The sequence below is a fragment of the Prionailurus viverrinus genome, chromosome A1, assembly GCF_022837055.1.
Source record: "Prionailurus viverrinus isolate Anna chromosome A1, UM_Priviv_1.0, whole genome shotgun sequence".
NCBI lineage: Eukaryota > Metazoa > Chordata > Mammalia > Carnivora > Felidae > Prionailurus > Prionailurus viverrinus.
In genome coordinates, this window is record NC_062561.1 from 89,873,364 (window position 1) to 89,900,233 (window position 26,870).

General features: G+C 40.4%; 1 long non-coding RNA gene and 1 pseudogene across 1 annotated transcript; both read left to right on the forward strand.

The window, feature by feature from the left end:
• Nucleotides 1-3,034: 3,034 nt before the first annotated feature.
• LOC125160432 (uncharacterized) lies at nt 3,035-4,447 on the forward strand. Its single transcript, XR_007150250.1, has 3 exons — nt 3,035-3,134; nt 3,270-3,322; nt 4,245-4,447. It is a non-coding gene; the product is annotated as an uncharacterized LOC125160432 (long non-coding RNA).
• Nucleotides 4,448-5,061: 614 nt separating this feature from the next.
• On the forward strand, nt 5,062-26,357 carry LOC125164084 (interferon-inducible GTPase 1-like; annotated as a pseudogene).
• The last annotated feature ends 513 nt before the right edge of the window (nt 26,358-26,870 follow it).

Below are 26,870 nucleotides of genomic sequence, written 5' to 3' on the forward strand. Positions count from 1 at the left end.
AGGGGACCACTCTGGCTCTGTTACACACTGGAGCCCAGTCTGTGTTGTGATGGTGCAGGAATGATGGTAGACCCTCTGTGGGAGGGCGGGTGAAGGCCAGGCAGGTGCCTCTTGGCCAATGCACCCAGTGAGCTCCCCAGGGCTGGCCATGGTGCTAGAAGTAAGAGAAGGTGAATTTTCAAGACTTCAGTGACAAAGGAATAGGGAGTTAGTCCTTTCGAGCCCTTTTCAAATTTGACTAAAAGCACATTTCCACTGAAATTGAGAGAAGCGGAAGCACTGAATTAAAATAAAAGCCTATTGGGAATCAGGATGTATTCTGGAAAATGTTCCTTCCTAAGTTTCAGGAGGTTGGTTTGCTAAGGTTGCCATAACAAAATACCATGGTCGGTGGGGGGTGGGGGGGGGTGGGCAGGGCTTAAACAACAGAAATTTATTTTCTCACTCTTCTGGAGGCTGGAGGTCAAAGATCAAGGTTCCAGGAGGGTTTGCTTCCCTTGAATCCTCTCTCCTTGGCTTGCAGATGGTCACCTTCCTCACATGGCCTTTTTCTGAGTGTGTGCATACCTTGTGTCTCTTCCCCTTCTTCTAAGGACACCAGTTCTATTGAATCAGGGCCCCACCCATTTGGCCTCAGGTAACCTTCATTACTTAAAGAACCTCCTACAAATATGGTCACAATGGGGGTTAGGACTTCAACATAGGAACTTGGGGGTATATACTTCAGTCAGAACAAACCCTAAGTGTAAAACAGTTTTTAGTGACAGTACTACTAATGCAGTGTTAGAGTTGGACTAGAGAATGGTATGGGTGTGTCTGAGAATCCCCACACCCTTGCTAAAATCCATTCAGACAGACCCTGGAGGATGAGGTAGCAGACCCTGCAGAGCTTAAAGGGCATGATACAGGAAGTTGCTTCAGATGCAAATGTGTTCTCACACCATGTAACCTCCTCAAGACAGAAATGGGTGGTCATAGGCACCAAGTTACAAGTGTACTCTACATTTGAAGTATAAGGGTAGGCAGATCTTTGTCAAGTGTCCAACAGTAATAGAAATACAGAAAATATATGAATGATGGAAGATTTGAGGCTGTTTGGTAAGCAATGCATTCTCTTCCTTTGGTGCAATGTGTAAAAATCCATATGTTACGACCCAAGATTCCACACCTATTTCCAGAGAAGGTTGTACACAGGTGTATCAGAAGCATGTGCAAGATGTTTATAGAAGAACTGTGTTGAAGAGAGAGAAACAGAATATTTTAAAGAACCCCAGTCCTCAAATTCCATTTACACGAAATAGGTATATGATATGTGATATCTTCACAATGTGGAAAACACATGTGATAGAAACAATTGTAAATGTTATTGCTGGGTCATAGGGTAGGTCTATTTTTAATTTTTTTAGGAACCTCCACACTGTTTTCCAGAGTGGCTGCACTAATTTGCATTCCCACCAACAGTGCAAGAGGGTTACCCAAGGGATACAGGAATACTGATGCACAGGGGCACTTGTACCCCAATGTTTATAGCAGCACTCTCAACAATAGCCAAATTGTGGAAAGAGCCTAAATGTCCATCAACTAATGAATGGATAAAGAAATTGTGGTTTATATACACAATGGAGTACTACATGGCAATGAGAAAGAACGAAATATGGCCCTTTGTAGCAACGTGGATGGAACTGGAGAGTGTGATGCTAAGTGAAATAAGCCATACAGAGAAAGACAGATACCATATAATTTCACTCTTATGTGGATCCTGAGAAACTTAACAGAAACCCATGGGGGAGGGGAAGAAAAAAAAAAGAGGTTAGAGTGGGAGAGAGCCAAAGCATAAGAGACTGTTAAAAACTGAGAACAAACTGAGGGTTGATGGGGGGTGGGAGGGAGGGGAGGGTGGGTGATGAGTATTGAGGATGGCACCTTTTGGGATGAGCACTGGGTGTTGTTGTATGGAAACCAATTTGACAATAAACTTCATATATTGAAAACAAAATTAAAAAAAGAAACAATTGTAAATGAAAAACAACTTACTGAAGATGGCATACAAAGCAATTCTATTTTTCTAAAGCACCCAAACAAGCAAAAGTAAATAATATATTGTCTGAGGAAACACATATTTGTGGCAAATACCAAAGAAAGAAAAAAAATGTTAAACACAAAATTCGAAGGAGCTGTACTTCTGAGAAGAGATGTGGAGAGAGACGGGTTACGGGGTAAAGCATGTGGGAATATTTAATGATATAAGAAACATTCTAGTTCCTAATTTGGGAGTTGAATTCCCAGGTATTTATTTCTATATCTTTGTTAATACTGTGTATATATATGCATGTAATATCACATATATACTATTTTAGCTAGCTGCTGAACACATATTACACTTAGAAAAAATAGAAAAGGAAAATGCCAAAGCTGATGAACATTGTTAGCAGCTATTTTCTTTTTCAATATACTATATTTTAGAGCAGTTTTAAGTTAACAGCAAAATTGAACACAGGTACAGAGGTTTCTCATCTACCTCCTGTGCTCATATAAATACAGTCTCCCCACTATCCACAATTCACACCATCATACAATTAATGAACTCAGACTTGCCCATCTTTATCCCTCCAAATCCATACTTGGGGTTCACTCTTTGTGTTGTATATTTTATGGGTTTTTAATGCATAATTTATCCTTTACTTATCCACAATTACAGTATCACAGAGTAGTTTCACTGCTCTCAAAGGCCTCTCTGCTACACTTATTCATCCGCCCCTCCCCCCAAACTTTGAGAACTACTGATATTTTTCTTGTCTCTATAGTTTTGCCTTTTTTTTTTAGAATGTTGCACAGTTGGAATCATGCAGTATATAGTCTTTCCTGATTGGTTTCCTTAACTTAGTAATATGCATTTCAATTTCCTCCATGTATTTTCATATCAGCTGTCATATAAGGAGCCTTCTGAAAGCTGAGTCGTGCTGCAGGTCACTAGTTCCTGGTGACACTTCTGAACCCCAGGGATGAAGAGTTTCTACAATTTTCTTTGGAGACAAACGAGTTACCATGCAAGGAATGAGAATGGACTTAGCACTGGGATTTTTACTGAGAATATGGCCTGCCTGAAGGAAATATACCTTCACAGTTCTCAGAAGGTATAATGTTATATCCACAATCCTATACTCACTTAAGCTATTTATTGAAAATTGTCCCCAAAAAAGGCATTAGTTGGAAATGCAAAGACTGAAAGTTTATCACTAAAAGAAAAATTTTTTTTCAATTTGTTTCAGAATGGACTCATTGTAAATGAACGGGGAATCAAAGCAGCATCAGCACCACCAAGGTAATGGAAGGATGTTAGTGAGTCCTGTGCTCCAGGCTAGGAAAGCAACTAGTTCAAATGAAAATAGGAATGAGAGATGTTGCATAGGACACCTTCAACGAGAAAAGATTTTCCAGATTCATGTCATGGTTACTAAGCAGAGTCAATGTCATGGTTACTCATCAGAGGGATAATGGAATGGTATGATATATTATTCAATAATATTACACTATGCCACTTTTTCATCCCTTTCTTACTTTTCTCCCAGATTACTTTTAAGTATCTTCTGTTTTAAGCTACACATATTTGGTGATCAAAATTTTACACATTGGTTCAGTTCAGATATGTTCACCAAATTCATATTGAACTCTGTACTGGGTGATATATTCTCAGGTAAACAGAGTAAGGTAAGTAGGATTGTTGGGGAATGGTGCAGGGAAAGATGGTTGCTCTTGTGAGGGATGAATGATTCACTTAGTGGCAAGAGACATGTTGTATTACTTCTTGTGGTAGAGAATGAGGTTTCAAACTTCTATAGCAAACATAACACGTACTACTCCCTATAACATGTCCACAATAAGCATGTGCATGTTAAGATCATGACCTTTCAGAAGGGGGGATGTCAGTGTTATTTACAATAGTCAGGTTTGCTTATACATTCAAAAAATTTCCAATCCTAGTAACAATGGCCTTAGTGTCCATCTCTGGTATCTATGTATCTATCTATCTATCTATCTGTCATCTATCATCTATCTGGCTAAGGCTAAAGGAGAGACATAAGGGCAGAGCTTTGCAGGACACCAGACTGTCCTTGGAATCCTGACACCTCCACACAATTATTTTAAAGGAACAGCTAAACACACATTCTCCATCATATTTTCACAAAGGGAATATCTCAAAGGATGTTGTCCCTTTGCCTTCAAGTGTGCCTCTGTGATTCCAGGGAGTGAGAGGTGAGAAGTGAAGAGAATGGGTCCGAGATGTCCTGACTTTCCTCCAGAAGGAGTCTGCTCAGAGGTCAACTCTTCAGATGATGAAGTCTATAAGGATTTTCTTCAGGATGGTCTTGGTGTCCTTGGCAACTATTTCAAGGAAGCATCTGTGTTTCCACTCTCTTAAGTAGTTGATAATAGTGTCACTTAAGAGTGGGATGTAGCTAAGAATTGAATATAGGTAAGACACTATATTATAATTCATGCAAAAAAAAAATTCCCAGCCCCTGGTGAGGACAATGTACAGACCTTGAGACTTATAACGGCCTTGTACTCCCCTGTGGATTTCCCCATACTCTAGACCACCTGCTGGAAAGAATCATCATTCACACCAAAGAGCCAGTGGTAGGCATTCAGACACTCCCAGATCATCTGCATTCTAGATGCCAAGGATGTCCTGAAAGACTTGGAGGCTCTTTCCTCCTGCAACGTGGTTGTTTTGCCATTAGTGACCTTCTCACAGGTGTATAGAAGGTTCAGGTTGGTCCAGACATATAGAGCCTCTTTCCCAGGCATTGACTGGTTTTGGCAAACTTTATGAGATTCATGCTAAACTGTTCAGATGCAATGATGTTGAAGAGGTCATACTGACTAATCTGCATCTCTAGATAGTTCTCCACGTTTTGGGTGGCAGCCTCTGTGACAGGAAGGTCCCCATAACACCACACTGGGGTTGTGGGAGGAAGAATAGCAAGTGGGAATATGGGTGGTCCTCACCACCCTCCATGGAAGTCTTTCTCCTCATGCCCAATTTCACATGGTGCATTGATGAAGGAGGATGTGCCTTTGCCAGTGTCCTCACTTTCAGGAATGCTCACTGGGGTACTGGATGCTGTATTCAGAGACCCCTTGACCACAGGGGCCATCTTCAGCAAATTTTCTCCTCCTCAAACCTTTTCAATGTGCATGGTACCCACTTTAGATAAGTCATTCCAGCTCATATGGTACAGCATAGCAGAGGTGAAGGATACAGATAATAAGGTATGAAGGGATGGGGCGGGCTGTGTCATGTCGCTGAGTAGAGGAGTAACCTGCAGAAATAGGAAGAGCAGGGGAGTTAGAAGGGCTAGGTTCAGAGGGTGGCAGAGGAATCATCAGATTTGGTATCCCAAACTGAGGGCTTCATATCCACACCCAACTCACTGCAAAGGCATTTAGATTAGAAACGGCAAGTTTTTGCAAAGATGTTGGATAGTTTGTCAAAAATTTAAACATACTATTCAACCATAGAAAATGAGGGAATCCTACAATTTGTGACAACATGGATGGACGTCGAAAGCATCATGCTAAGTGAATTTAAATCGGACACACACTTAAATACTGCATGACTTAAGTGTGTGTGGAATCTAAAAGTGAAATGAAATAAATTTATAGAAAAAGAGAACAGACTTGTGAAAGGGTGGTGGAGGCAGACGGTAAGAGGAGGGGCAGTTGGAGGATGTGGTCAAAAGGTACAAGACTTCAGTTATAAGTAAGTACTAGGGATGTAATGCACAACCTGCTGACTGTAGATAACACTGATGTATGATTTATAGGAAAGTTGTTAAGGGAATAAATCCTAAGAGTTCTCAGGAGAAGAAGTTTTTCTCTTTTCTCTTATTTCTTTTATTTTTATGGTATTTTTATGAGATGATGGGTATTAACTGAACCTATTATGGTAATCATTTCATGACATACATAAATCACATCAAATGCTGTATGCTTTAAACTCATACAGTGATGTACGTCAATTATTTTCAATAAAACTGATAATTTAAACAGAATCACCAAATGACCCAGCAATCACACTCTAGATATATACCTAAGAGGGATGAAAACATACATTTACATAAAACCTGCATGTAAATGTTCATAGCAGCATTATTTATAATAGCCCTCTGGTGGATTTAACACAGTTGTTCACCAAGTGTTCAACAGATAAACAAAAGTACTCTATCCATACAAGAGATCAATATTGGGCAAGAAAAAAAATACAGTACTGACACCTGTCACAACATGGATGAACCCCAAAACATTATTCTTAGTGAAAGAGGACAGCCCACTGAACCATGTATTGTATGATTATATTCATATGAAATGTCCAGAAGAGACAAATCTGTAGACACAGAAAGTATGTTGGGGATTTCCTACATCTGAAGGGCAAATGGTATGAGGGAAGAGGTGGCAGTCAAGAGGTACAGGATATCTTTTGGATAATAAAAATATTCTAAATTTTATGATGTGTGTACAACTTTCTGAATATATAAAAGCTACTGAAAACTTTAAAGGAGCGAGTTGTAGAAAGTTTAAATTATATCCCAATAAGGTTATTAAAAAAGAAAGCAGCAGAGGTGCTCATTCAGGAGATGTGCACATTTTAGAGGCTGAGAGGAGATGGTTGAGGAATGTTCTGCAACTGTGGTGCCAGTAGTCAGCACCAAAGCAGGTTATACACGTCAGTGCACTTGAGTCGCACAGCATCATGAGGGTTGCTCAGTCAGGAGCTATGAGGTGTAGGTACTCCTCAGCCCTAACTGAATAAATAGAATGTCCTGCTAGGGATGACTGTAGGGCAGGAGCAAGCTTTTACCAACTCTCCATCTCCTTCAATCCTGAGGACCCATACATCCGCACTGCATATGTCTTCAGAGTCAAGAATAATTTATTTTTAACAGCATTGAAAAATGCATTTTCTTTCTTCTCAAGGCATTTTACGTATCTTTCACCACTGTATCCCCAAGGAATCCCTGTCCCTCATTCACTTCAACATCTAAGTTACAGAACTTTCCAAGTTCATATATATTTGTTTATTCATTTTTGAGAGACAGAGAGAGTGGGGGTGGTGCAGAGAGAGAGGGACAGAGGATCCAAAGTAGGCTCTCTGCTGACAGTAGAAAGCCCTATGCAGAGCTCGAACTCATGAACTGTGAGGGCATGACCTGAGCTGAAGTCGGACATTTAACTGACTGAGCCATCCAGGCACCCCTCCTACAGATATTTTAAAGTCAGCACTTATATTTGTTCATATTTGTCACTTGTGATCATTATTATAAATATTTAAATTCTGTGAACTTTTGTAAGCTGAGCGGTGTGGTAAGATTGCAAACATTTTATAAGGCAAGATTGGGAAAAAAAATTGGTTGGCATTAGCTACTGCACTAATTGTTACTAGTGGTAATAATTGGTAACTAGGTATTACTAGTATTACCTAGTGGACTCTCCTCCTGAGGGCTACACACACTGTGCTGGCTGGTGGGCTTTAATAATCCATAATCCACTGTGCTGGATGCTTAGATGCTCCTTCAGGGGACGTGGGTCCACTTATTGCTATCAACTGCCATTTGTTCCTCCCTGGATTCATTCTTCCCAATTTGGAGAGAGGATGGAAATCACTATCTTACCTCACCTCCCATACTCACTTCACATTAAAGAAAACTCACTGATTTGCAAGTTTGAAGGAAAATCTCCACTTCTCAGAAGATGTTGCAGGGAATTTGACCCCCATGGAGAGATAGAGATACCTAATGAAATGACTGGGAGATGCTGGGACGTCAGAGGGAGGGAAACTGATTGAAATATGATACAATCACCATCCCATATGCTTGGGGGCCAGGATCTCATGAGGTTTGTACTCAAAAAGTCGTCAAGGTCCCCCACCAGGGGTCCCTGTGAGAAACTTGAGATGCAATAGGTCAGCTAGGAAGGTACCTCTTTCTTCAGGGAACAGAGGTTCCCTGAGCTTGTTGAGGGGTAAACGACATGGTAGTGGGCCAGAGCACACATGGACAAAGTTGGCTAGAAGCCAGAAAGACAGAGCCTTGGCCTGAGTCAGTTTGAGGGAACATTCTGTAATAAGAATACATAAGAATAGCCCTCCCTTGACCTTGCAATCAAAGCCTTCTCTAAGACCTTTCTTGACCATTCCAAGCAATAGATCTGGTCTTGTTTATGGGGGATGTAGAGGTTCATAGAAGACTCAACTCCCATCCTGGCTCCAGGGAGACAATCTCTTGGGTGAGTTCCAGACTCACTGACTTGGTTGTACAAAGGGATTTCCTCTGACTCTAGGCATGCAAAGTATTCTGCTTGCCTATAAGTTTGCCTCTAGTATGGGATGAGGGAGGCTTGATGTCCTTATCAGCGGTTCTGTAGGACCCAGTCCAGCCAGAACACAGGAACTGGGCTGGAGCCCTTGAATCCTTTTCCTGATTTGTCTAAATCCCATCATAACCTCCACATGTACCCATCTCACCTTGACTTCTCTGCTAGATAAGTTGAAGAAAAAACACTATATCTTCAAAAGGTTAATGCCCCAGAAAGTATTGTTTCATCCATTGTTAGATGACTAGTATCATAAAAATACACGTGCAGGTCTTGGCGCTTACAATAAATAATTCACAGGAGTCTTTGATGCCTTTAGTGCCCAGCAGGTAGGAGAAACGTTTCTGTTAAATGAATGGAGCACAATATGCCATTGTATACCCTTCTTAGTGGTTGACAGATAAATTATCTTTCCTTCCTAAATTTGTCACATGAAATTCTAAATCCAGCTCATCTACATCCTTTTGGGAAGCAAGTAGTGGCTGGGGCAGAGTATAAACCCCTGCCCAGAGTGTGTGGCAGGTGAGAACAAAACTATGCTTTTCCAGACAATTTCTGTGACCATATCATACCCAACCATAGACTTTGCCCATGTCTACTCACCTGAGCATCTGTTTTGGGCCCTATTAGATGGGGTGACTGAGGCTCTGAAGCTCCAGCCACAGTTCTCTTTCTCCCACTACCTATTCATCTTTTACATGCCCTGCACCTGGTGCCTCTGCATGGGACCAACTCAAGGTCCTTTAAGGCAGTAGTGTGACCATGTGTCTCTGCTAGGCCAGGGTGGTACAAGGGTAACTCTATGAGAGGTTGCAGGGTCTTTCAGTAGTGGTCAGTGTGCAAGTGTTGGTGTGTGTGAGTCTGTAGGGCATTGAGGCTCAGAATCCAGACCCAGAAGTTGATGAGAGGCTATCAGAGATTAGCATGGGATGCTGGTGACCCTCTAAGTTTCCTTCTTGAAGATCATACCCATATTAAACTTCTTGTCTACCCTCTCTGAAGATGGGGTGAGAGTCTTTCTGAGTAAAGAAACATAGGTCTTTATGGAAGGAGCTCAGGAAACAGATTCAAGTAGAGAGGTCAGTTGTGCTTATAGGGAGAACCAGACCCTGTAAGCAAGCAGATCTTTCAAAAACTTGAATGAGACCAACAGTAAGAGATGCATTCCACATAGTAACTAAATACACACTCAACACACATGTTTACATATACATGTATACACCTGAAGAAAGATTTCACCAACAATTTGCCTATCCTCCATTTTGATCTACTGTATTATATTCAGTAGGTAATTTTTTTGAACTCTTGTTATAATGCATCAAATGGGTTTCATGACCTAGGAAGCACAATGAAAAACACTCACTAGTGAATTTCCCATGCATGATACAATATAGGTCATTCCATGCCCAATTATCTTGAGCCATGAAACAAGGATTGGTCTTGGAACAGACTAGAAATCTGAGGCACCAAGGACTTTTGTGAGCTTGAGCCCAATGTAAAAATCCCCACATTTCCCACCATTTTATCATCATAGGGAATGGGTGAGGAAAAAATCAACATATTGATTTAATCTAGGAAATTATAATAAACATCTGCATCATTAATGAGCATGAAGCTCAAAAGGACATGGTTTCAGGAGTCACTATTTGAAAAGCCCACATTATTAACATCATATGTAAAGGATGGAGCTGTGTCCAGCAGTAGGAAAGTTTCTCCAATGCAGATACACATTTGCATTGTTACTCATTATTTAAGATCTATTAGACACCTTGTCCCCGAAACTCTACCCCTAGTCTCTATTCCACAGACGGTCCAGCCAGTGTTCTAGATTGACTCCTCCCATTCAGCGTACATCAGAAGTTGCCATTGCCTTACATCCCGCTTAGACTCTAAGAGAATATGAATGTCAAATCCTGCTCTCCTTTCCCAAACCTGGTCCCCATAAGACACCCAATGCTATGAACATGGAGATGATTGTCGCATTGCTTCCACACTAAAGGGTTGAATGGGTTTGGAGCAGACTAAGAGTTTCAATACTGAGTTTTGTACCTGAAGAATGTAAGCAAGAGGCCCTGCTGTGAGGACTCAACTGAATTGGAGAAGCCAGTCGCCAAGCTCTCCTACATTCGTGTCAGACTCCACCTTTCATGTCTTCTCACTAGCAGGGTTATTAAACAAGTTGGGTTATGGGAGCCCCATCACTTATGTGCTCCAGGAAGCAGAGGGTGACTGTGAGCAGGCAATTGTCAGTGGTCCTTCTGGCAAGTTATCTTTCCCTGGGGAAAGGTCCAGCCTTCAGACAGAAACACTTCCCTCTGGGGCCATCCAAAAATAGTTACAGGCCCAGGTTGCTCCAGAAAGAAGGAAGGGAGTTGTGTTGGGTAGGGGTTGCCCTAGGATGAGTGTAGAGAAAAAGGGAAGAGGAGCTGGAAGGACAGTGTAGTCCTGCAGAGTGTTCTGCACCAGTGTCTTTCCAGCTCAGTGCTCCCTGACTTCTGAATAAAACTGGTGGCAGTGCCCCAACCACAGAAGGAGGGAAATTAGAGAGGGCCACTTTCAGTTTCTACCCCTGGAAATCACTCCAGTTCTCAAAAAGGGTGTGTTTCCCTTTCTTCATGCTTGATGGTGGGGGCTGTGCAGCATATTACTGAAGCAGGGTTATTTAAGCACCTTCAGCACAGAGGTCCAGGGGAGGGGGAGGGTGCTCTGAGACCAACTCTGCTGATTCCTACCTGCTATGCTTCCTTTGATGTCAGTCGCCAGGCCAATCAGAAGTCCCCATTCAGTCTCTGTGAGTCTGGCCCCTCAGATGGGTACAGACATTGCCTGCAGATTTGCTCGTTAGGGTTGCCCAACATGCTCAGCTCAGGGGCTCACTCACTTCCACTCACAGAGATGGGAGTGTATATTGCATGAACTATGGAGCTCTCTTCCTGATAATAGCTGTGACATCAGCTGGTATCAAGGTAACTGCCCCCATAAGGTGAGGGTCTGTGTCACAGTATGCTTACTACTGATGGAGTGACAAAGTTGCATAGCTTCTTAGTGACTGTCATGCACTCATTCTCAGGGGACAGCAGAGATAAAAGCAACCCAGGGTGATTATCATTCAGGAGAGAAGCCCCAGGAAGGGGGCTGCATGACTGCAACAGAGTGGTAAGGAAGGTCTATTTTGTGAAATTTCCAGCAAGATTGCAAATGGCCATAACAAGCTATGAAATCTCTCTTTGTCTAAGAGATGACAAATTTGTCACTTCCATCCTTGATTCCCTTCAAAAGTCAGAAAAAGACAGCTGACAGGTTGATGAGAGAGCAGGTAGGGATCTTTTTAGTGAGCCTGTTGCAAAGGATATGGCCAACATTTAGGGTTGCGTGTGGTCTTCCTAGGTAGGATGATCTGAGGAGAATGAGGTGGGGCTGCCCTCCTGTGCCTGACACCACAGAGGAGGTAGGAGCCTGGAAGGTCTGGACTAAGCCTGCCCTGAGTACCCGATGGGGACATCAACATGGTTCCTCCATGAGCTTTCCTACCTGAGGGACACTGACCACACCTGGCCATCAACTGGATTGTAAATGTCCTACTTGAGTGAATCCTTTCATACCCTTTAGTTCCCCTACACCATGCTCTTCGTGTAATGGGGGCAGCGGGAGAAGAAAGAGGAGATAAACTGACTCTTTCTCTCTTTGCTGCAGGTGTTTCACTCAGTTGGAGGAGGAACTGAGCCAGGGCAGGGGAGATTTCCATTCTACAAGAATATGAACATCGTATATTACCTTGACTGGACTTCTGTTCCCCTGAGTGGGACCAGGAGAGAGGCTATATTCTAAGCCATTGTTCTAGAATATATTTCCCCTTTCTGAACAGAGGGAATGTAACAATATCCTCATAAATCATACCTCTGGATTTTCTAACATTGACTTAGGAGTAGCAAGTCTGACTCTGGACCCTGAAGTGTGCATACTAGGGCATCAGGCCCCAGCTCACTGTGTGCTGCAGACCAGCAGACCAGAGCCAACCAAAGAGGGCACCAGCCCCAGAGTGATTCTCACACACTGCTGGAAGGCAGCCCAGCCCTGGAGAGCAGCCACTCCCTGAGTATAAGCTTTCTGTCCCCCACTACAAAAAGCCCCATCACTGCCAGGATACCTGAGTCTCAGAGGTATTTCTTACCTTACTACTGAGTAATTAGTACTGTAATTGGCTGTCTGTGTGTGTTCATCTGCATCTATACCTTGTTGTCAAGTTCATGTGTGAGCCTACATATTTGTCCTGAAGTTGTTTCTACCTGGAATTTCGGTCTCTCTTGTACCCTACCTCCTCCCTGAATGATTTCTCAGTCTTTCTCCCATCATTGTATTGATTGTCTCTCTATGTTAGGCAGAGTGTATTTCTCTGATGTCCCCAAAATATGTCAGGACAAAGAGATTCATGACTGACTACATGTGTAGTCATAGAATATACACAGCAACAATCTGAAAAGAACTGATATATTTCTCTTTTTTAATTTTTTTACTCTATTGTGTATTACAATGACCACCTACACACTGAACAGTCATCCAAAGAAAAGAACATCTGTAACAACTCCCAGCTCCCTCTTTGTTCCTATCGACTCCATTTCTGTCCACAGCCCCCAGGTAATAATTTCATGAAGTACATGTTTATGATTCCTTTCTTTTATTTGTGCTGTTATAATTTACATATGCATGGTTAAACAATATATGGTTTAGTCTTCTTGAAGCTTTATTTAAGGGGTATTCTACTAATTATTAAGATTAAATCTCAATACTATCTTAAAAGAGTAATTAAGAGGCTCTGAGAAGGATTTTACTTCCTTCAGGTGGTTTTTTTGGGGAGTCCTCAGCAGGCTGAGATTTATACACGGATTTTGTCATGCTTCTGTGGACAAAGTTTTTGCAGCTGAGCAGTACTGTACCACTTACCAGCTGTGTGATCTCAGGGCTACTTCAATGAACACCTGGTGGAGGGTCCAAAACATCACTAGAAGTAGGGAAATAAAATAACCAGAGTCACAACAACAGAGAGCAAGTAACACTCTCCAAAAAACACTTCCTGAAAGGCCAGGCCTTGGACAGTGTATGACCCCCCCCCCTTAATATTGCAGTGCTCACAGGTGCAGAGCACATAACAAGCCTTTAAAACTCATAAGAGACAGAAAACTATCCAAAATGATAAAATGGAAGAATTCTCCTGAAAAGGAATCCCAGGAAGAAATGACAGCTAAAGAATTGATCAAAACAGATATAAGCAATATAACTGAACATGAATTTAGAATAATAGTCATAAGATTAACTGCTGGGCTTGAAAAAAACATAGAAGACAGCAGAGAATCTATGCTGCAGAGATAAAAGAACTAAAAAATAGTAATGATGAATTAAAAATGTTATAAATGAGGATCAAAATAAACTAGAGGCGGTCACAGGGGAAAAGGGGTAAAATAGAAGATAAATTTATGGAAAAAGAGGAAGCTAAGAAAAAAAGATAAAAGACTCTGGATCACAAGGGGAGAATTAGAGAACTAAGTGATTCAATGAAATGGAACAATATCCATATAATAGTAGTTCCAGAAGAGAGAGAGAAAGAGGCCAAAGGTGTATTGAACAAATCATACCTGACATCTTCCCCCCAATCTGGGGAAGGACAGACACTGAATCCAGGAGGCACAGAGAACTCCCTTCAGACATAATTTGAATCTACTGCATGACATAGCAGAGTGAAACTGGCAACATACAGGAATAAAGAGAGAATTTATAAAGCATCTAGTGATAAATGGACATTAACACAAAAGGTTGGACACATAAGGATAGTAGCAGACCTATCTACTGAAACTTGGCAGACCAGAAAGGAATGGCAGGAAATCTTCAATGTGATGAATAGGAAAAATATGCAACCAAAAATCCTTTATCCAGCAAGCCTGTCACTCAGAATGGAAGGAGAGATAAAGGTTTTCCCAAACAAAAACTGAAGGAATTCATCACCACAAAACTAGCCCTACAAAAGATCCTAAGGGCGACTCTGTGAATGAAATGTTGCAAGGACCACAAAGGACCAGAGATACCACTACAGGCATGAAAACTACAGATAACACAATGACTCTAAACCCATATCTGTCAATAGTAACGTTGAATGTAAATGGACTAAATGCTCCAATCAAAAGACATAGGATATCACAATGGATAACAAACCAAGACCCATCTATTTTCTGTCTATAAGAGACTCATTTTATTTATTTTTTTAACGTTTTCTTTAGTTTTTGTGGTTTTTTTTTGCCAGGCACTTTGTTTATTTTTATTTTATTTTATTATTTATTTATTTATTTAATATACGAAATTTATTGTCAAATTGGTTTCCATACAACACCCAATGCTCATCCCAAAAGATGCCCACTTCAATACCCATAACCCGCCCACCCCTCCCTCCCACCCCCATCAACCCTCAGTTTGTTCTCAGGTTTTTTTTTTGTTTTCAATATATGAAATTTATTGTCAAATTGGTTTCCATACAACACCCAGTGCTCATCCCAAAAGGTGCCCTCCTCAATACCCATCACCCACCCTCCCCTCCCTCCCACCCCCCATCAACCCTCAGTTTGTTCTCAGTTTTTAACAGTCTCTTACGCTTTGGCTCTCTCCCACTCTAACCTCCTTTTTTTTCTTCCCCTCCCTCATGGGTTTCTGTTAAGTTTCTCAGGATCCACATAAGAGTGAAAACATATGGTATCTGTCTTTCTCTGTATGGCTTATTTCACCTAGCATAACACTCTCCAGTTCCATCCACGTTGCTACAAAGAGCCACATTTCATTCTTTCTCATTGCCACGTAGTATTCCACTGTGTATATAAACCAAAAATTCTTTATCCATTCATCACATGATGGACATTCAGGCTCTTTCCATAATTTGGCTATTGTTGAAAGTGCTGCTATAAACATTGGGGAACAAGTGCCCCTATGCATCAGTACTCCTGTATCCGTTGACTAAATTCTTAGCAGTGCTACTGCTGGGTCATAGAGTAGGTCTATTTTTAATTTTTCTGAGGAACCTCCACACTGTTTTCCAGAGTGGCTGCACCAGTTTGCATTCCCACCAACAGTGCAACAGGGTTCCCATTTTTCCACATCCTCGCCAGCATCTATAGTCTCCTGATTGGTTCATTTTGGCCACTCTGACTGGCATGAGGTGATATCTGAGTGTGGTTTTCATTTGCATTTCCCTGATGAGAAGCCATGTTGGGCATCTTTTCATGTACCTGTTGGCCATCCGAATGTCTTCTTTAGAGAAGTGTCTATTCATGTTTTCTGCCCATTTCTTCACTGGGTTATTTGTTTTTCGGGTGTGGAGTTTGGTGAGCTCTTTATAGATTTTGGATACTAGCCCTTTGTCCGATATGTCATTTGCAAATATCTTTTCCCATTCCGTTGGTTGCCTTTTAGTTTTGTTGGTTGTTTCCTTTGCTGTGCAGAAGCTTTTTATCTTCATAAGGTCCCCGTAGTTCATTTTTGCTTTTAATTCCCTTGCCCTTGGGGAAGTGTCAAGTAAGAAATTGCTGCGGCTGAGGTCAAAGAGGTTTTTTCCTGCTTTCTCCTCTAGGGTTTTGATGGTTTCCTGTCTCACATTCAGGTCCTTTATCCATTTTGAGTTTGTTTTTGTGAATGGTGTGAGCAAGTGGTCTAGTTTCAACCTTCTGCATGTTGCTGTCCAGTTCTTCCAGCACCATTTGTTAAAGAGACTGTCTTTTTTCCATTGGGTGCTCTTTCCTGCTTTGTCAAAGATGAGTTGGCCATACGTTTGTGGGTCTAGTTCTGGGGTTTCTATTCTATTCCATTGGTGTATGTGTCTGTTTTTGTGCCAATACCATGCTGTCTTGATGATGACAGCTTTGTAGTAGAGGCTAAAGTCTGGGATTGTGATGCCTCCCACTTTGGTCTTCTTCTTCAAGAAGAATAGCCTGCTTGGCTATTCGGGCCTTTTGTGGTTCCATATGAATTTTAGAATTGCTTGTTCTAACTTCGAGAAGAATGCTGGTGCAATTTTGATTGGGATTCCACTGAATGTGTATATAGCTTAGGGTAGTATTGACATTTTGACAATATTTATTCTTCCAACCCATGAGCATGGAATGTTTTTCCATTTCTTTATATCTTCTTCAATTTCCTTCATTAGCTTTCTATAGTTTTCAACATACAGATCTTTTACAGATCTTAACCTTTTGGTTAGGTTTATCCTTAGGTATTTTATGCTTCTTGGTGCAATTGTGAATGGGATCAGTTTCTTTATTTGTCTTTCTGTTGCTTCATTGTTAGTGTATAAGAATGCAACTGATTTCTGTACATTGATTTTGTATCCTGCAACTTTGCTGAATTCATGTATCAGTTCTAGCAGACTTTTGGTGGTGTCTATCGGATTTTCCATGTATAATATCATGTCATCTGCAAAAAGTGAAAGCTTGACTTCATCTTTGCCAATTTGGATGCCTTTGATTTCCTTTTGTTGTCTGATTGCTGATGCTAGCACTTCCAACACTATGTTAAACAACAGCGGTGAGAGTGGACATCCCTGTCGTGTTCCTGATCTCAGGGAAAAAGCTCTCAGTTTTTCCCCATTGAGGATGATGTTAGCTGTGGGCTTTTCATAAATGGCTTTTATGATGTTTAAGTATGTTCCTTCTATCCCAACTTTCTCGAGGGTTTTTATCAAGAAAGGATGCTGAATTTTGTCAAACGCTTTTTCTGCATCGATTGACAGGATCATATGGTTCTTATCTTTTCTTTTATTAATGTGATGTATCACGATGATTGATTTGCGAATGTTAAACCATCCCTGCATCCCAGGAATGAATCCCACTTGATTATGGTGAATAATTCTTTTTATATGCTGTTGAATTCGATTTGCTAGTATCTTATTGAGAATTTTTCACTCTTATGTGGATCCTGAGAAACTTAACAGAAGACCCTGGGGGAGGGGGAGGAAAAAAAAAAAAGAGGTTAGAGTGGGAGATAGCCAAAGCATAAGAGACTCTTAAAAACTGAGGACAAACTGAGGGTTGATGGGGGATGGGAGGGAGGGGAGGGTGGGTGATGGGTATTGAGGGGGGCACCTTTTGGGATGAGCACTGGGTATTGTATGGAAACCAATTTGAGAATAAATTTCATATATTGAAAAAAAAGGAAAAACAAAACAAAACAAAACAAAAAAACAACAACAAAAATTTAATCTTTTAGCCAGGCTTCTCAAAAAAAAAGAGAGAGGACCCAAATAAATAAAATCATGAATGAAAATTGATTTATCACAACCAATCACTCAGAAATACAAACAATTATCATGCTATAAAAATTATATGTCAATAAACTGGACAACCTGAAAGAAACGGACAAATTCTTAGACACTCACACACTACCAAAACTCAAATAGGAAGAAATAGAAAAATGAGCAGATCCATAACTAGTGAAGAAATTGAATCACTTATCAAAAATATCCAACAATAATAGTCCTGGACCAGTTGTCTTCCTTGGGGAATTCTACCAGACATTTAAAGCAGAGTTAATATCTATCCTTCTCAAGCTGTTCCAAAAAATAGAAACGGAAGGAAAACTTATGAACTTATCCTGTAAAGCCAGCATTACCTTGATTCCTAGACCAGAGACACCCCACAAAAAAAGAGAACTACAGACCAATATCCCTGATTAACATTGATGCAAACATTCTCAACAACATACTAGCAAATAGAATTCAACAGCATATAAAAAGAATTATTCACCATGATCAATTGGGATTCATTCCTGGGCTGCAGGGTTGATTCAACATTCGCAAATCATCAGTGTGACACATCACATTTATAAAACAAAGGATAAGAACCATATGATCCTGTCAATAGATGCATAAAAATAAATGCGTTTGCAAAATACAACATCCTTTCTGAATAAAAACCCTCAAGAAAGTCAGGATAGAAGGGACATACTTAAATATAATTAAAGCCATATATGAAAAGCTACAGATAATGTCGTCGTCAATGGGAAAAAAATGAGAACTTTTCCCCTGAGATCAGGAACACAACAGGAATGTCCACTCTCACCACTGGTGTTTAACATAGTGTTGGAAGTCCTAGCATCAGCACTAAGACAACAAAAGGAAATCAAAGGCATCAAAATTGGCAAAGATGAAGTGAAACTTTTACTTTTCACAGACGACATGATATTCTACGTGGAAAACCCTAAAGATTCCATCAAAAGACTCCTAGAACTGATACATGAATTCAGCAGTCACAGGATACAAAATCAATGTACAGAAATCAGTTGCATTCTTATACACTAACAATGAAGCAACAGAAAGACAAATAAAGAAACTGATCCCATTCACAATTGCACCAAGAAGCATAAAATACCTAGGAATAAATCTAACCAAAGATGTAAAGGATCTGTATGCTGAAAACTATAGAAAGCTTATGAAGGAAATTGAAGAAGATATAAAGAAATGGAAAAACATTCCGTGCTCATGGGTTGGAAGAATAAATATTGTTAAAATGTCAACACTACCCAAGTGACCTACACTTTCACTGGAATCCCAATCAAAATTGCACCAGCATTGTTCTCAAAGCTAGTAAAAGAAATCCTGAAATTTGTATGTTACCACAAAAGACCCTGAATAGCCAAAGTAATATTGAGGAAGAAAACCAAAGCAGGAGGCATCACAATCCCAGACTTTAGCCTCTACTACAAAGCCGTAATCATCAAGACAGCATTGTATTGGCACAAAAACAGACACATAGACACATGGAATAAGATAGAAACTCCAGAATTAGACCCACAAATGTATGGCAAACTAATTTTTAACAAAGCAGGAGATTATCCAATGAAAAAAAGACAGTCTCTTTAACAAATGGTGCTGGGAGACTGGACAGCAACATGCAGAAGAAAAAACTAGACCACTTTCTTACACCATACACAAAAACCCAAAATGGATGAAAGATCTAAATGTGAGACAGGACACCAGCAAAACCCTAGAGGAGAAAGGAGGCAAAAACCTTTCTGACCTCAGCTGCAGCAATTTCTTACTCAACACATACCCAAGGGAAAGGGAATTAAAAGCAAAAATGAACTATTTGGATCTCATGAAGATAAAAATCTTCTGTACAGTAAAGGAAACAATCAACAAAACTAAAAGGCAACCGACGGAATGGGAAAAGATATTTGCAGATGATATATCAGACAAAGGGCTAGTATCCAAAATCTATAAAGAATCTACCAAACTTCTTACCAGAAAAACAAATATTCCAGTGAAGAAATGGGCAGAAGACATAAATAGAAACTTTTCTAAAAAAGACATCCAGATGGCCAGCAGACACATGAAAAGATGCTCAATGTCACTCATTATCAGGGAAATACAAATCAAAACCACACTCAGATACCACCTCACGCTGGTCAGAGTGGCTAAAATGAACAAATTAGGAAACCATAGATGCTGGAGAGGATGTGAAGAAACGGGAACCCTCTTGCACTGTTGGTGGGAATGAAAACTGGTACAGCCACTCTGGAAAACAGTGTGGAGGCTCCTCAAAAAATTAAAAATACAACTACCCTACAACCCAGAAATAGTTCTACTAGGAATTTACCCAAGGGATACGGGAATGCTGATGCATAGGGACACATGTACCCCAATGTTTGTAGCAGTACTTTCAACAATAGGCAAATTATGGAAAAAGCCTAAATGTTCATCAACTAGTGAATGGATAAAGAAGATGTGGTTTATATACCTAATGGAATACTACTACTTGGCAATGAGAAACAATGAAATTATGCCATTTGCAGCAATGTGGATGGAACTGGAAGGTATTATGCTGAGTGAAATAAGTCAGTCAGAGAAGACAGATATCACATCCATAGGGGAAGCAGAGGGGAAAAATAGTTACAAATGGAGAGGGAGGTAGGCAAACCACAAGTACTCTTAAATACAGAGAAAAAAACTGATGGTGGATGGGAGGGTGGGAGAGAGGGGAAAATGGGTGATGCTCACTGAAAAGGGCACTTGGGATGAGCATTGGTTGGGTGTTTTATGAAAGCCAATTTAACAATAAATTATATTAATAAGAAAAGAATAATTCATCTCTATATTTCTTTTTTTTTCAACGTTTTTATTATTATTTTTTTTATTTTTGGGACAGAGAGAGACAGAGCATGAACGGGGGAGGGGCAGAGAGAGAGGGAGACACAGAATCGGAAACAGGCTCCAGGCTCCGAGCCATCAGCCCAGAGCCTGACGCGGGGCTCGAACTCACGGACCGCGAGATCGTGACCTGGCTGAAGTCGGACGCTTAACCGACTGCACCACCCAGGCGCCCCTATATTTCTATGTTTCATTCCTTTCAACACTGTGTAGCTCAACTTATTTACTCATTCCTTGTCACGGATATCTTTTCTCTCTCTCTCTCTCTCTCTCCCCCCCCCTTTTTTTTTACAGTTATGAAGAGTGTTCCTAGGAGAAACGCCCACATGTCTTATCTACATTTTTGTATAGTAACTCTTCGGTATAGTTATGAGTGGAAACCTGAGTCCTGAGACACATAATGTGCCATTTTATAAGATCCAGAAATTGTTTTTTCAAAATGACAGCATCGATTTACATTCCCAGGAGCCATGTTTCAGAGATTCTATCAATCTACATTCTCACCATATCCAACATTGTAGAACTTCAGAATTTTCCAATTGAACTAATGTTAACATATCATCTCGTAGTGTACAGGTATGCATTTGCTTCATTACTAGTTAATATCTGGCACTTTCTCTATTTTTCCCCCAAACATGTTTATTTTTATGAGAAAGTTCTGTTTATGTTCTTTCCCCATTTCTGTATTGGATTGTTTTTTCTTAGTGACTTCAGGAATTTTTAAAATTATTTCTTTACATTGATCTTGTGTTGACCACATTTGTGAAAATATCTTCTCCAGATTTGTGGATATTTTTTAACTTTCTTTTTGCATTTGTTTTTATGAAGAGATGCTTTTAATTTTAATGTAGTCTGAAGTATCACATTGGTCAGTCTGTTTTATACAACTGTCATCTTGGTATTTTTATATAGTTCTCATCACATTAAAGAAAAATTTTTCTAAGAACAGCTATATTTTCTGCAACAGTGTTCATTTGAAATTCAAGTCTTTTTTATTTTTTAAATATGAAATTTATTGTCAAATTGGTTTCCATACAACACCCAGTGCTCCTCCCAACAGGTGCCCTCCTCAATGCCCATCACCCACCCTCCTCTCCCTCCCACTCTCCATCAACCCTCAGTTTATTCTCAGTTTTTAACAGTCTCTTATGGTTTGGCTCTCTCCCTCTCTAACTTTTTTTCCTCCCCCTCCCCCATGGTCTTCTGTTAAGTTTCTCAGGATCCACATAAGAGTGAAAACGTATGGTATCTGTCTTTCTCTGTATGACTTATTTCACTTAGCATAACACTCTCCAGTTCCATCCACGTTGCTACAAAAGGAAATTTAAGTCTTAAGCCTATCTGGAGTTGTTTATCATAAGTGATGTAAGTAGAGATTCAGTAACCTCTGTCTACAGGGAGAACTGGTTTGTCAGTCACACTTATTAGGTAGTTTCTTCTACCTCCACTGACATTCCCTGTGCTTCTCCCATGCAGGAGAATTATACACATGCCTGGATCCTACACAGGGCTCTGTGCTCCTTTATGTGGGCCAGTTGGTCTATCCCTGTGCTAGCATCCACCTCTCTTCGATAGTATAGTATTGAAATAATTCTTATTTGATACAGCAGATTCTATGTTCTCCTTATTCTAAGGAAACTTTGGTATTTTCCTCTTGATTTTCTATTTAAATCTTATAATCCAGGCTCTTCCTACATCTGGGTGTCTTCCCACATTATTGTCTTTTCAAATTTCCCCCAAGCCCCTCATGGTAGCTTAAGTTGTTCATGAGATGTGATCCCATGCCAGGGTCATCCATGCCAAAATGTGACATTGTGGCAATGAGCAACAGGGCTCCTAACATTGTAAGAAGCAGAAATACAGAGAAAAGTTAGATCCCTTGTCCTTTCAGATGGGAAATGCTTCTCTCATTCACTGGAAGCTTTGGAAGCTTGCTCACAGCCTCCTCCCTGTCCACAGGGCTCCCATGTGAGTATTGGCAAGATACACTCACAGAGATCATTGGAGACCTGCGTCTCATGTCTCCTGGTGTCTCTCTGCCCTCCTCCCCTAGCCCTCTGATGATCTTGAAGTCAAAACACCTTATTGTTTGCTTTCCTGGAACTGCTTGTTCTTTGGAGAAACAGTGGTTTCACTTTCATGTCCTGTAAATATGGGCCCTTAACTAAGCCAAGTCTTCCTGAGGCTGTTGTCCTTGCTGCTCTTTTTCATACTTTACCCAGGCAGGACAGAGGCTCTCTAGCATCTTGCTCAGTGCAGTGACCTCAGGAGAACCCAGTGCCTGTATATCCCAGGGAGGACAGCTCTGTGGAATGTTCTTGTGCCAGGATTTCCTGGGATATTTCACCAGAGTCAGTATTTTCTTTTGTGTTAGTGAAAACATTCATGACTTCTGACATCAGACCCTTTCCTCTCCAGAATTGGTGAGTGAACCACTGTGCATCTGAAATGATGGGATATTTCCTTTGTGCCTGAAGGGTTGAGATGTAGTTCTAGCTGATAGAGAACTAAGATTTCACTCAGGTTTTCATGCCATTCTCTTTGGAGAAGAGAAAGCCATAGTCTGAAGATGTTTCTTTTCCTTTATTTTTATGAGAAAGATGTAAGAAAATTTGGAATAAGCAGAATATTTACTGGGTGTCTCCAGTTGGAAACTATGTTGTGTTTTAATGGAATCCATCCTTCAATACCCTTGAGCCATTTCAAAACTTTGTGAGTTTTGATAATTGATAACAATGCAAAACCAATCTTTTGTTGGGCATATTTTTCATCTGTTTGGGTTGTAACAAAATATAACAGACTGGGTGGCTTATGACCACAAATTTATTACTCATAATTCTGGATGATAGGAAGACCCAAATCAAGGCACCTGTAGATTCAGTGTTTGGTGAGAGCTCATTTCCGGGGTAGACATTTCTTCCTTTTGCCTCACATGGCATAGGGGAAACCTAGCTCTCTGATTTCTCTTAAATGGCATTAATCCATTCATGATGGCTCTGCACTCTTGGCTAATGCCCACCTATTAATACCACAACTTTGAGCTTGCATTTCATTTATGAATTTTGCAGAGTACAGAAACATTCAATCCATAGCAGTCATATAGATAAAAATCTGTCTGTGGAGGTTCAATTGATTTCCCATCTTCACCTTAGAATATAGCACTCTTGCCCCATTTTAATATTCATGCCATTATTCTTGAACTATATATGTCTCTTTAAAATTCCTCTTTCAACTATTAATATCCTCTGCCTGGTTCCTTCATTAGTAATCAGTTAGATAAAAACCTTAACAAATATTTGCTTTATATTTGTTTGAAAGTCATGATTTTTCCTCTTTTGAAAATCTCCCTTGCAGAACATGTAGGATGGTGATGAGCACTGAGCATGCTCTTACCAATAAAAGTGCACTGGTAGTCCCCGAGACCACCTTATGAGTGTAAATATTTTTAAAATCACAGTTTCCTCACTCATAGTTGATTATAAGAGGGCCCCATCAGTAACATACTAATGACTTCCTTGAATCGCCATGATTTAATCAGGTGTCTGTGTTTCAATCTGTGCAGAATTGCTTCCTCTGTCACTTCCTGTCACATGATCTAAATCCCACCCAAATTCTCCCATTGGGTGAGGCAAATGGACAATAAGCTGCTATGGGGGCAATTATTACCACAAGGAGTATGTGATGGCTATCCTCCTTATGGAACACACATCCTGGTGGACTTTTCTCTGTCTCCAACCACACCCACAAGACAAGTCTGTTCCCTATTTTCTGTAGGGGATGGGAAGTGAGCTATGTTTGCAATTCTTCTGTGCTCCCCAGTGTGTTGGCCTGACTGATTTGTTCTACAGAATGGAAAGGTTTTTGTCTCTGTATTGAGGTTTCAATAAAATGAAGATTGTATGCATTAGTTTTGTGTTGCTGTATAACAGATAAACACAGGGACATCTGAGTGTCTCAGTTGGTTGTGCGCCCGACTCTTGATTTTTAGCTCAGGTCATGATCCCTGGGTAATGGGATTGAGCCCTGTGTCAGGCTCCATGCTAAGCATGAAGCCTGCCTAAGATTCTCTCTCTCTCTCTCCCTCTGCCTCTCTATCCCAGTCATACACTCTTTCCTCTCTAAAAATAAACAAATAAAATAAGACAAAACACATAAATTAACACAAACTTAGTGGCATAACACAACAGCCCATGTTTGTTTGCTAGAGGGCAGTTGTCCAAAATGAATCTTAAAGGAGCTAAAATCAAGGTGTCAGTAGGGCTGGTTCCTTCCAGAAGCTCCAGGAGACAATCCATTTCTTTATCTTCTCCTTTTTTTAGAAGTTGCATGAATTCCCTAGCTTGTAGTCTTTCTTACATCTTACATCTTTCTGAATTTTCACTCACTGTCATTATCTCATCTCATTTTCTTTTCTTTTTTTAAGTTTACTTATTTATTTAAAGAGGGATGGATAGAGAACATGAGTGCAAGCAGGGGAGGGGCCAAGAGAAAGAGAGAAAGAGAGAATCCCAAGCAGGTTCCATACTGACAGTGTGGAGCCCAATGTGGGACTTGAACACATGAACTGTGAGATGATGACCTGAGCTGAAACCAAGAGTCGGATGCTTACCCAACTGAGCCAGCCAGGAACCCCTCATGTCTTTTTCTGCACTTAGCCTTACTGCTTCATATAGTTCCCTTGTGACTATATCATCACAGTAAGGCAGGGGGACCCACTCTTCAGAAACACTTGGTAGAATTCAAGCAGCCCTTTGAGAGGCCAATCTAAAAGAAGTGGCTGGTATAATTCAGGAAGCAGAGAACACTCCTCTGGATGTGTCTATGATTAGGGAATCTGGGACTGGGAAGTACAGTTTCATCAATGCCCTTTGAGGTTGTAGTAATGAAGAGGAGGGTTCTGCCAGTGTTGGAGTTGTGGAGATCACCATGAAGAAAACCCCATATCAACATCCAAAATATCCCAATGTGACCTTCTGGGACCTTTCTGGAAATGGAAACCTTAATTTCCTTCCACATACACATCTCAAAATGGTAGGATTTTCTATGACTTTTTCAAAATAATTTCTTTCTCTTGGTTTAACTTCAAGGATGTTTTTGGCCCCCCAAATTTAGAAAGTTAGGTGAGAAATTATACTTTTTTAGAACCAAGTTGGACAATGATTTATATAATGAAAAGAAAAAAACAAGACCATGTTCTTAAAAAGGGACAAAGTGTTTCAGCAGATATGAGACAATTGTCTGACTAATCTCAGCAACACCAGAGTTCCTGAGCCATGAATTTTCTTGGTCTCCAACTTTGACCTGGGTGAGATTGATTTCCAAGACTGGAGGAGACACTGCTGAAGGAGCTCCCTGTTCAAGAGTGCCACCCTTTTGTGCTCTGTTGCCTAATTTGTCTGATGCTTCCATTGAGATGAAAAGAGCTTTATTCAAGGAGAAGATCTGGCTAGATCTCCTTCATGGCTTCAGTCACTTTGATTTTACCCAGCAGGAGAAGTGCTTGAATCTTTACCAAAGCCTTTGAATGAGAAGTCAGTCAAAGAGATTGCTGGGAAAGTGGGCACGTCTTTGGTGGATATCAAGAGTTCCACCAATTCCTTGAATTTCTGGTTACTTGTGAATAATGACAGAATAACAGCCAAGATCATGAAGTGTGCAAAAGCCATTCCTTGATGAATGGAGGCCTTCCGTCCATTCTCTTCCAGTTTTTGAAAAAATATATTTTCTACATTTGAAATTCATCAATACAGTGACTGATGATACTAAAATTTTCTTGCATGAGACTGTAGAGAGCTTCAGTCTAAGATAATGCCTTAGAAATGGGTCGAAATGCCTAACTTAATAACAAATGGGCCTCAGGTATTCTGTTCTATGGGTAAGGGTGTGGTTATCTTCCACCCCCCACCAAGGTCATATCTTCATTAAAGTGGAGAGAACGTTTCCATTGGAAAAAACCATTGTTTCACATAGATATTCTGTTACTATGCAAAAGAGCTTTGACTATGGCCTATCTCTGCACTCCCTGGACTATTTTACTTAAGTTATGACAGAAATAATCTCCATCTGTTATGAGATTGCTTTCATTTTTTTGATTTACTCAGATAATAAATATTTGGTACAATCAAGAGAACTGTTGTACGTTTTTTTTTTTTTTATCAATGTGTTTCCCCAAACATCATATCAGTATCCTTTTCATCAAACTCAGGAAAAGGCATGAGTCAGGGAACATGTCTAAGTGACTAATGTAGTGTGGCCCTATAGCAGGGTGGAAGAAGTTGAAAGAGGATTAGGTAATTTTTCTAGCAATTAATATTTTCAGATA